Below are 10,748 nucleotides of genomic sequence, written 5' to 3'. Positions count from 1 at the left end.
CTATTTTTTTACACCTACGCTCCGTAACGCTCGACAGTTTCTGTCCACAATGGCTGGTCTTGTCTGGTCCTGATTTAGCTATGGTGCCTCCTTCGTGACCCCACTTCAGACACATTACCAGCAGTCGACTTAGACAACTTTAGAAGGGTTGAAGTGACAATGATTGATTAATTACTCAGGTGACGTCAAATGTCTCGTTCACGTTGATAGTCACAGAGCACTCTTGAGCAGCCCATGCTGCTTTTACTGCTTTTCTATTGACTATAAAAGTATTCTCCAGCTCCTTTTGTGATTTCGGGTCGGATTCTGTCGTTTTCATTTCGCAATATGTATGCGGGAGGAAATAATACGTCGCTATACTGTTCCTGAAAAGCACTGTCTCGGAACTTCAATAGCAAACCGTGATGCACTACGCCTCTCTCGTAGCGCCTGCCACTGGAATACGTTGATCAACTCTTTAACGGTCTCGCCCCAAGTATACCGATTCGGGACGGAAAGTGTCGCTCTTCGTTGGAACTGTTCAAACGGTCCACATGGATCTAAGCACAATGGGACTTTGCAACTGAGGTCATCAGTCCCTTAGACTTAGAACTACTTAAACCTAAATAACCGAAGGACATCACATACATCCATGCCAGAGGCAGGATTCGAACCTGCGACCGTAGCAGCAGCGCGGTTCCGGACTGCGTTGGATCTGTTCTCTCTCTTTTATTAATCTCAATTCGAAATGGTAACAGACAGTTAAGCAATAGGCAACAATCGGTCGAACGAGTGTTCTGTAGGCCACTTTCTTCGCGAGTGAATTACATTTCCCGAATATTCTGTCAGTGAGTTTGTCTGGCAATTACTGTTCCCAGTGATTTGTGGCCAGAATTGCAATTGTACAGTTTGTACGCACACGTGACGTTCATTCTTGTTCAGGACCTACTGCCAGTTCGTGCACAAATAGTCGATCCCCGACAGGTCTTCCTGCGATATGCTAGCCTTCTGGGACTGCAACTTCCACATCGACAACAGAATTGCCAGCATCTAGTCTCACGGAGCCCCCAACGTTTCCATTAGGTCATTAACATAAAATATTAAGAGTAACGGTCGCGCAGCACACCCTTGGGGTATTACCATTACATTTGTTGGTTTTGATCTTTCACGAACGACATATCTTCAGTCTGCAAGGAAGCCCAGAATTAGCTCGTGTTATATTCACCACACAACACATCGGCGTGTCTCTTTCCTTTCCCATTAAAATACCGAGCGAGGCAAAATATTAAATTTTCAGAAATATTACATGTACAGATATCATTGATGGATGATTAGAACCATAAAATGACAAAGTTCGCATTTTTCACTCTAAAAAGGTTCTATGACTTCACATCTAGTCAAGCGACACACTTCCAAGCAGTAGTAAACATTGTTCCATACCTCTTGTAGCAAGATCCTGTCAGAAGTCATCACATCGATGCAGTCACTAAGCTGTTGCAGTTCTCTTGGCGGAGGGGGTACGTATACATGGTCCTTAATGTACAGTAAGGGTAAAACTCAAAAGGTGTTTGTTTCGGTGACCGGGGTCAAGGAAAAAAGAGTCACATCATCCTCACCGTTACACCAAATCCAGAGAGGCAGAAGTTAGTCATTTAACTAGCGACGAATATCGATTCTCCGATGAGGGGTAGGTCCCGTCTTGTTCGAACATGAAATTCTCGGCGTCTTCAGTCTGTTTTCAAAACAGTTGCAACAAACGTAGATAAAAAATACCGGTGACACTTTTCTCAAAGAATAAAAAGGGTCCATATAACTTCGTCTGTGACATGGCACAGAAAACATTAACCTTCGACCAATCTCGTTAGTGCACCACAATTTAATGAGTATATTCAGTGTTCTACACTCTCAGATTGTGGCAATTAAATTTTCCAGATAAATGGAAGCTTCTTTCGTCACTGAATATCAGCTTGGAGACATAATGTTCATTCTCAATAGCTTCCTGCATTGTGAAGCAATACTCTAGGTGCCAGAAGTAATATTCAGGTATTAACTGTTGCCCGAGTTGCAGACGATGTGGTTTTAAATTTAAGAGCCGTCGCGAAATTTTCAACGTTTTTTTCCTTCGGTATTCCCAGTTCGTGGATTGCACAGATGTTTACATTCTTCGACTGCGTACTACTCACCTTCTTCCCTTGCATCTGATAGTCTTGAGCCGGCCGAAGTGGCCGTGCGGTTAAAGGCGCTGCAGTCTGGAACCGCAAGACCGCTACGGTCGCAGGTTCGAATCCTGCCTCGGGCATGGATGTTTGTGATGTCCTTAGGTTAGCTAGGTTTAACTAGTTCTAAGTTCTAGGGGACTAATGACCTCAGCAGTTGAGTCCCATAGTGCTCAGAGCCATTTGAACCATTTGATAGTCTTGATCGTTCGGTGCTTTCCTGTTTACAGACACAACCGGTGTCCCTAAATTGTCGATATAAAGGGACAGTGCTCTGTTTACATGGCGGTTTCTTCCATAATTGCTTCTGAATGTCCGCTACACTGTTCTAACACATAAACAGCTTGCATATTCCGACACACAAAACCTCTTTCCTTGAATTAACGCCATTTTTTCAAAGAAATGCAGCTGGTAGGCACAGTGCAAACTCTGAGTGTACGGCTCTACTCTTGCTTTAATCATATTTGTACACGTAATACTTTGTAAAACATGATTTTTGAAAACGAATAAATCACTTACAGTAGCCCTGCATTATTCTGACGATATGTGAGAACGTTATCGTGAGAACTTCGTAGCGCAATTTCCAAAGATTCCTATTCTTCTCTGAGCAACTTTCTTACACGTTCATATCGGGTACAGAGCCTGTCAGGATCATAACTGCGCATCTCTCAATGCTTTCACCTTCTACTACAATTCTTAATAGAAACTCCAAATGCTCTACAACTGGTTGCCCTAGTCGTTTTTATGCGTTTTACAGAAGCTCTGCACGTTTCCAAAACTCTTCCACAAATACATGTACTACATAGACACTTTCGAAATTACAGATTTTATATTTTAGTCCCATTTTAAATTGTATTTCGCTAATATAGCGTCTAAGTATCCATACGCTATGATGAGCTTCAGTTACCCATCATTAATCTCGTATTCTGATTATGTCGGGTTCTTCCTCTTCGTTGTGCGCATTATCGTCCACTTGCCAGTACTTAAAGAAAACTGCCATCAATTTCACAGAAAGAAATACTTGGCAAAGTCTTTTTGCATTCTTTTATGACGGCCATGTGACTACATTTTCTCCTAATCAACAGCTTCGTCAGTAAACAGCTTTACGTGCTACTGACCTCATCTGCTAAATTGTTTAGATATATGCTATTACACTTCGTTAGAGGAAAACAGATGTTTCTCCAGACTTTATCATTTTGTGCTACACAATTAAATGATGTGAATGTTAATGAAAAGACACAACACCCGTATTTCAGCTATAATGATTTTCATTATTATTTTCTTCAAATTGTTCCAGTAAACTTACTCATATGTTCAACTTAGCGTAGGTGGTGAAACACGTTCTACGTAAAGTAGTACTATTTCCCTGTGACACGAACATCATCATCACCAACAAAGCCACAATTAGACAACACATTTCCATAAATTCATCAAAATTTCAAGTGGATAAGAACTTAATTCTAGTTCGAATGTCTGAAGATATCAACAAAGCCTTGGGGTCGATTTGTGGCGTGGTATTTCCCATGATCACTTTGAATCAATGAAGGCTATTCGGACGACTAAATCGACAGAACTACTTGAGCACCTCGAGTGGCGCTATGCCTGACGCTTGAAAAATACTGTATCCCACCAGGTCATCGTGACATGTCGTTCACGAAATGCTCTGTGTGTAAGCGATGACTGGCACCATGAACGCGACGTTCATAAGCCAAAACACTATGACCACTAGTTCATAAAAGCGATCTAGATCACAATGTATAATTTTTTATTCTGGCAGCCAATTTTTGGATACGTCACGTTGAGACACCCAGGGGGACTCGCAGCTCTTTGGCGAGTTCGTGCATGGCTACCACGGGGCCCAGCCTTCGCAGCATCTGTTCCCTTCCTTGCTGCACGTCTATCATCCTGCTGTTCTTTTCCCCTCCCTTGGGGAACATTTCTGGGATGTTCTTGGGAATGTTCCACACAGTCCGTAGTTGACATTCGATCAGTCTCATCACTGATTTGTAGTTAGTTTTTTCTGTTATATCCTAGCCAGTATTGCCACCCGAGCCCGCTGCCAAAAGGTTGGCAGCATCAAAGTCCGGACGCCATCCGCATAAGCAGCGCCAGCGAGACAGGAAATCGCCGCAAGTCTGCGCGCGCCACCGCTGGCTTCTGGTTTCTTAAGCGCTGGAGTCGCGAGCGCTAGGACAGTTCTGTATTCGCCGCTCAGTTGTATACTCGCCACCGAATTGTGTACTTGCTAGTCAGTTGTGTGTTCATCGCAGCAGAGTTGTTGTTTGTCGTCAGCCGACGCTGACCTAGCCGCTCCGACTCGAACTAGACAGATTTCTGTAGACACCGAGTTCACTACTGTGTTACTGTATCTTCGTTAATAAAGATAAGTACCGACTTTTATTTAATCAGAGTGTTTGGGTTTTCATCTTTCTGTTCACTGTTCCAGCGGACCGGTCGGCCCGCTATTAAAAGTGTGGCGGTGACTTCGTAAGCCGTTTCTACAGCGAATTGCTTGTCGCTACGAACACCGCCACAAAATTTTCTTCCTTCGTTCACCTTCTCCTATCCTCTCTCGTCCACCTCTTGCTGGACTGCCCACTTTGAGCCGCTCTGCAGCGGACTTCAACTTTCCCAGCACCCTATCTTTGGGGTTGGGCGACAATGCCTCAACAGCAACTTCAGTTTTACGTTTTATTCGTGAGGTTGGAGGTTTTAATGTGTTGCAGGGTGGCTGGCTTCTCCTTTTTTCTTCTAATGGCCAGCCAGCCATTGTCAACTGCTTTCTTGTTTTTAGTCTCTTCTCCCAGTTTCTTGCGTCTCTCTGTGGTTTTCTTGTCCTGTGTTGTCCATTGTAGTGTTTGTTGTATATTTTTCATTCTTCTGGTCCCCTCTTGCTCCTGTTGTTGTGCCGTATGTCTTCTTTGTTTTTTTTTTTCGTTCTCTTGGGGAATTTTTATACTGGGAACAATGGATCGACGACCTCGCCGTTTGGTCCCTTTCTCTCCCTTTTAAACCAACCAACCTTCATTCGCTTCCTAAAGACACTACTCGAGTTTTATGAAGTTTACATGGAACTTTGCGATAGTGCCTCTGTGTACACTGATTGCTTCCAGACTGACTGGTGTGCCTTCGTTATTCGCGCCGACGTGTTTCGTTAGTGACTTCCAGCACACTAGTCAGTATTTACATCACAGCTCTTCGCCCTGCCTGCCACAGAGTACATCCGACGGCATAGGCTTTCCAGTTGTCATCTGCTCAGTCTCTCTCAGCTCCCTTCAAAGCCTCTGTGCGCTGCACGCCGTCCATCCCTTAGTGTAACGAGTCCAGGAAAACTGTCACATGCTCACTCTTGCTGGAGCCACGGTGATGTTTATGTGGGTTCCTGGTCACGTCGGTGTGGCAGGAAACGAGGCTGCTGAATCTGCTGCCAAGGCTTCAGTCCTCGTACCTCAGCCCACTAGTTCTTTTATTCCCTCTGATCATCTCTCTGTTGCCGTCTGTCAGCAGGTAGTGTCAATATGGCATCGCCACTTGTCCTCCCTTCATGGGAACAAGCTCCGGCTTATTAAGGCTCTCCCAGCTTGGACGACCTTCTCCCGGCCCCCCTGCCACGATGAGGCCATTTCAAATAGGTTTCGTGTTGGCCTTTTTAGCCGTCGCCATTTGTTATGTGCTGCTCTCCCACCACTTTGTGCACGTTGCCCTCAGCTTTTAACAGTCAGCCATCACTCTGACGAAAAGCCGTTTTATTAGCCGTTTACGTTCCCGTTTGAGTTTGTTGTCTGAGTTATCGGACGTTTCAGCGAACGACGCACAGGCTGTCAACCGCGTTCTACCTTTTATCCGTCGAAGCAATATGGCAAAGGCCATGTAATCTTTAGTTCTGAACTTAAGTTTCTCTATTGTGTATTTCATTGATAATTCTCCACGTCCCTGTTTTTAGCTGTCTTCCCTGTAGCTGGATTTGACGCATAGTTGTTTATAACTCCTCTCTTAGTGTTCGTGTTTCACAGTTTTGACACGGGTGCGTATGACCCTAGTTGTTCTTGCGCCCTAAAGCAAAACAAAACAAACAAAACATCACTTTAAGACCAGAGGCTTTTATATAGTGGTGGGCAGGAAATCGCGTATCTGTTAGAAATCACAGTGATTGAGAAGTCACAGATATCACAATAACAACTTTACAAATTCTAACTGCGATTTCAGCCACAGTTAGCAGTCGCAAGTAGCATTTCACATTCAACGCCATGAGCCATCTGTTGGCCGAATTCCGTACTGCTTTCTGCGATTTCAGTGACCAGTCGCGGCTAGAAGTCGCAAGTAGCGACTAAAAAGCGCAGTTAGCAGTGCCATCTGTTAAGCAAAGTTCGGACTACGCTCTTCGCTACCGAGTCAAACTGCTATTTCTGTGACAAGTCGCAATTAAGAGTCGCAAGTAGCAACTAAAAAACGCAGTTAACATGTGCCATCCTTTGGCCGACGTACGTACTTCGTTATAAGAACCTTCAGCATCACGAGATCGATGTGCTGTGTGTGCATATGAAGGGCTTATTTCAATAGTGGCACAAGTCCATTTTTGTTCATTTTTAAATACAGAGTTGTAAAGTTAAATGAGCGCTGAAAAATCTGCAATTGAGATACCAGAAATATTCAAGAATATGGCTTCTTGCTACAGATGAACCTTTATTTATGTTTGTTTGGATCATTAATTTCAGAAGAATTATAGGCAGAAAATTGGAGGTAATGGACTTGTACCACTATTGAAATAAGCCCTTCATATTATATGACGACATGCACATTCAGCATCAGTTATGGTTGGTCAAACACAGTTGTGACTCTGAATGTATTATATTAATAAGAAGCGACAGTGCCTTTTTCTCCTGAAAATATCAAGTAACGTAACAAATGTGTTTGATCCTGCTTCCAATATGACAGTTTTGGTCAATACTCCACATGCCTACAGGAGTTTGCAATGTTAACACAGCAGAACTCAGACATCTGTATAAGCGTAGTGAAATGAAAACAGTATTATTGAGTCATTCGAATGCCTCACTTTTGTTCCGACACAGTTCAAGACTTGGGTGAAAAGTTTTACACCTGGTGTTCTACATGGCAACTTCACACACAAGAACTTTTTGCCGACACTACTACCACCTACATAAGTAAGCTTTTCCTGTGTTACTTTCAAGTAATGCACTTAAGCTATTCCTGATTTAACTGGAAGATCTGTACTTCCCACTTTCATATCAACAGCCTCAAAATGCATATTGTAGACTTCGGGATATGATACAAGTGTCAGTGTCACAGCAAGATTATGGAGAAAGAGGGGGGGGGGGGGGCGGCATGTCACTCTCCAACAAGTGTTTACCAATAAATAAGTGGCGGAATATTACGGGTATAGGACGGCTTAACATGTGGAAAATGAAATTTTCATTATTCACTCACTGTACTTAACATTTATTATTCCGTTAAAATCGCACAACTTCAATAAAACACAGTTTAATCACTCATCTGCACACTTATTTCACAATTATGTCACTTTTAAACTGCAAATCCTCTAAGAGCTCTCTTGAATCTTCACGAGTCTCTCCCAACAGCTTTGATGTGGGTAGATACGTACAGCAACCAGTAATCAGAGTCAGAACTGTGTCTGCAAAATCACAAGGATTATTAAACAACTTTTGCTGTCACTAATTACAAGCAATATAATTGACAGAGTAGATTGCTAATATTTGCTGTAATGAAAGCCACTCAATGGGGTATATTTCACATTTGCAAGAATGATCTCACTGAAGTAATTAAGTCCATCGAAACACTTAGAAACTAACCTCTCGTCTGACGAAAACGGTCTAAAGACGCAGTGGCAATTGCTCCAGATCTGTTGACAATGATATTTTGAGTTATCACTTTACTGAGTGACTGAAATGTAGTTCGGGTACCTGAGAACATAACAATATGTTAGAATTCATTTTCTCAACACGAACTACTACGGTACTGTATGGCTACTTACATATTAATTACACTATTAATATTTTCACAGTTGTTTCTTTTATACAAAATTAAAGCCAACGGAAGAACAAGCGTAAAACATACCTACCAATGACAGGTTTGTTGAGATGCAATTTTCTGTGTGGACAGATGTAACTTTTTCATACGGTGTTAAGTCGCGGGAGTCGCGGGAGTATACACGACCTAGGTTTCTTAACTTCGACTCTTAACTGCGACAAATCACAGTTAAGAATAACAGATACTGAAAAGTAGCATTCACAGAAATCACTGATATTGGAAAATCGCAGTTTGGCCCATCACTACTTTTATATGAACACAAGGGTGTCAGAAATTATGACCACTACCCACCGAGTGACTGAATGCTGCCTTATAGCGTTGTGGTCACGTGACACTGGGACGTTGTGGTCGCATCTTACTGTACGGAACGTCTATAAAGGGAGCAGAGCCGAACAAGAAGTCTTTATACGGGCAACAAATCGTGAAACACTGACACTATCGACTTTCACAAAGAGCAGACTCTTTATGTCCTGGTGCCTGGGAACGCACATCACGGACATGGCGAAGCTGGTCGGCTGCTCCCGTACTACTTTGGTGATCATGTATGGTAAGTGTTCAAAGCCACTGATAGGTGACAAAATGTTCAACGTGAATTCGACGCGCACGTCAAATCACACAACGTTGAGGTTGGGGGCATGACTCTCAGTAAAGATGGACAGGCCACAACTGTGGCAGACTTGATGCGAGGGTACTATGCTGGTGCATGAACAAGTGTTCGGAAACAAACAGATCAGCGCACATTGTTGAACATGGACCTCCATAGCAGGCGAATCTTTCATGTTGCCATTCGACCCAACGATAAAGTTTTTTATGATTGCTGTTGGCAGGGAAGGTTCGAAAATGGAACGTGGATCAAGGAAAAAAGGCGGCTCGCCTGGTAGGATGATCCACGTTCCTTTCCACAGGAGGGCAGTAGTCATGTCCGCAAAAGTCGTCACCCTGGAGAAAGGCTGCTCGAAATCTGCACCGCTCCACGGGCGCAGGCTGGTATTTTGTTATGGAGACATTCAAACGGGGCTCCTATGGACCTGCAGTAGCAATCTGACACTACGACTGCTGTGGAGTACGTGAACATTATTGGTAATTTACAACAGTGTAACTGTCTGTACCACAAGGCCAGAACCGTACTACAAAGGTTTCAGGAGCTTAGTAGGAAAACTACGTTGATGTCTTGGTCACAAAACTCGCCTGACTTTAGCCCGATAGAACAATTCGTGCCGGCCGCGGTGGTCTAGTGGTTCTAGGCGCGCAGTCCGGAACCGCGGGACTGCTACGGTCGCAGGTTCGAATTCTGCCTCGGGCATTGATGTGTGTGATGTCCTTAAGTTAGTTAGGTTTAAGTAGTTCTAAGTTGTAGGGGACTGATGACCACAGAAGTTAAGTCCCATAGTGCTCAGAGCCATTTTTGAACAATTCTTACTCTTGCTCCGCGTCCACAAACAACTAGTCCGTAATTTGTCGGAAATGCGTGACGCATGCCTAGACATCGAAAACTTTTCAAGAATGTGATGAATCCAGAATTACTAGTGTATTTCGTTCTAAAGAAGGACCTATACCAGTTGGCAATAGGTCACAATGTATTGGCTCATCAACGTATTCATAAGCTGCTATGTTATGCTATATTTTTTCCTAATGTACTAGATGAAATGCAGTTGGGCTAAGAATAAATAGCATGGACCAGGACAGTAATAGCTTGCTGTTAGTACAGTATACAGACTAAATACTAACTGCTTGCTTGTCTATCGCTGGTACGTACATTGACCTTCACACATCCATGAATGTTCATTTTCTTAATGGGATCTATGGAAACGATGCTCGATGAATTGAACAACACTGTTACTTATTATACCGGACGCCGATTCGCGAGGACGACTGTTCAGATCCGCGTCCGGCCATCCAGATTTAGTTCTTCCGTGATTTCCCTAAATCGCTCGAGGAGGATACCGGGATGGTTCCTTTGAGACCGCGTGGCCGATTTCCTTCCTCAGCCTTGATTTATTCCGAGCTTGAGGTTCGTATCTAATGACCTCGATGTCGGCAGGTCATTAAATCCTAAACTTCCTTACTTCCTTTTTCCAATGAACATGAGGTAATTGAAACAGCGTGTTCATAACCTTTATGTAGCACCCAGGTGAAGATGAAAAGACTCTGCTGGTCAGTTACGGGGCTCTCTCTGGAACATATTTAAAGGGTAATTACGAAATTCATAAAGGACCTTAAGAAATTCGATATCGATAAGTGGCAAAGAGAAATGTAACAAATGATACAGTGTATGAAATACAAACCCACAAAATTAGTTTGCAGTCTCTGTAAACGTTCTGTATTTTCACCCTTCGTCGAACGTCACACATTTAATCGGTTGTCCAATTCTGCTGATAATCGGACGGCCAAACATATCAGAAATGACAGGCTATGCGATGAGGTATCACAGGTCTCAGTAGTTCTTCGGTAGAAGTAGAACGTAAGCAGTATTCTTCTATAATCACA

The sequence above is a fragment of the Schistocerca americana genome, chromosome 4 (assembly GCF_021461395.2).
Source record: "Schistocerca americana isolate TAMUIC-IGC-003095 chromosome 4, iqSchAmer2.1, whole genome shotgun sequence".
In the NCBI taxonomy this organism is placed as follows: Eukaryota; Metazoa; Arthropoda; class Insecta; order Orthoptera; family Acrididae; genus Schistocerca; species Schistocerca americana.
This window is presented reverse-complemented; position numbering follows the sequence as displayed.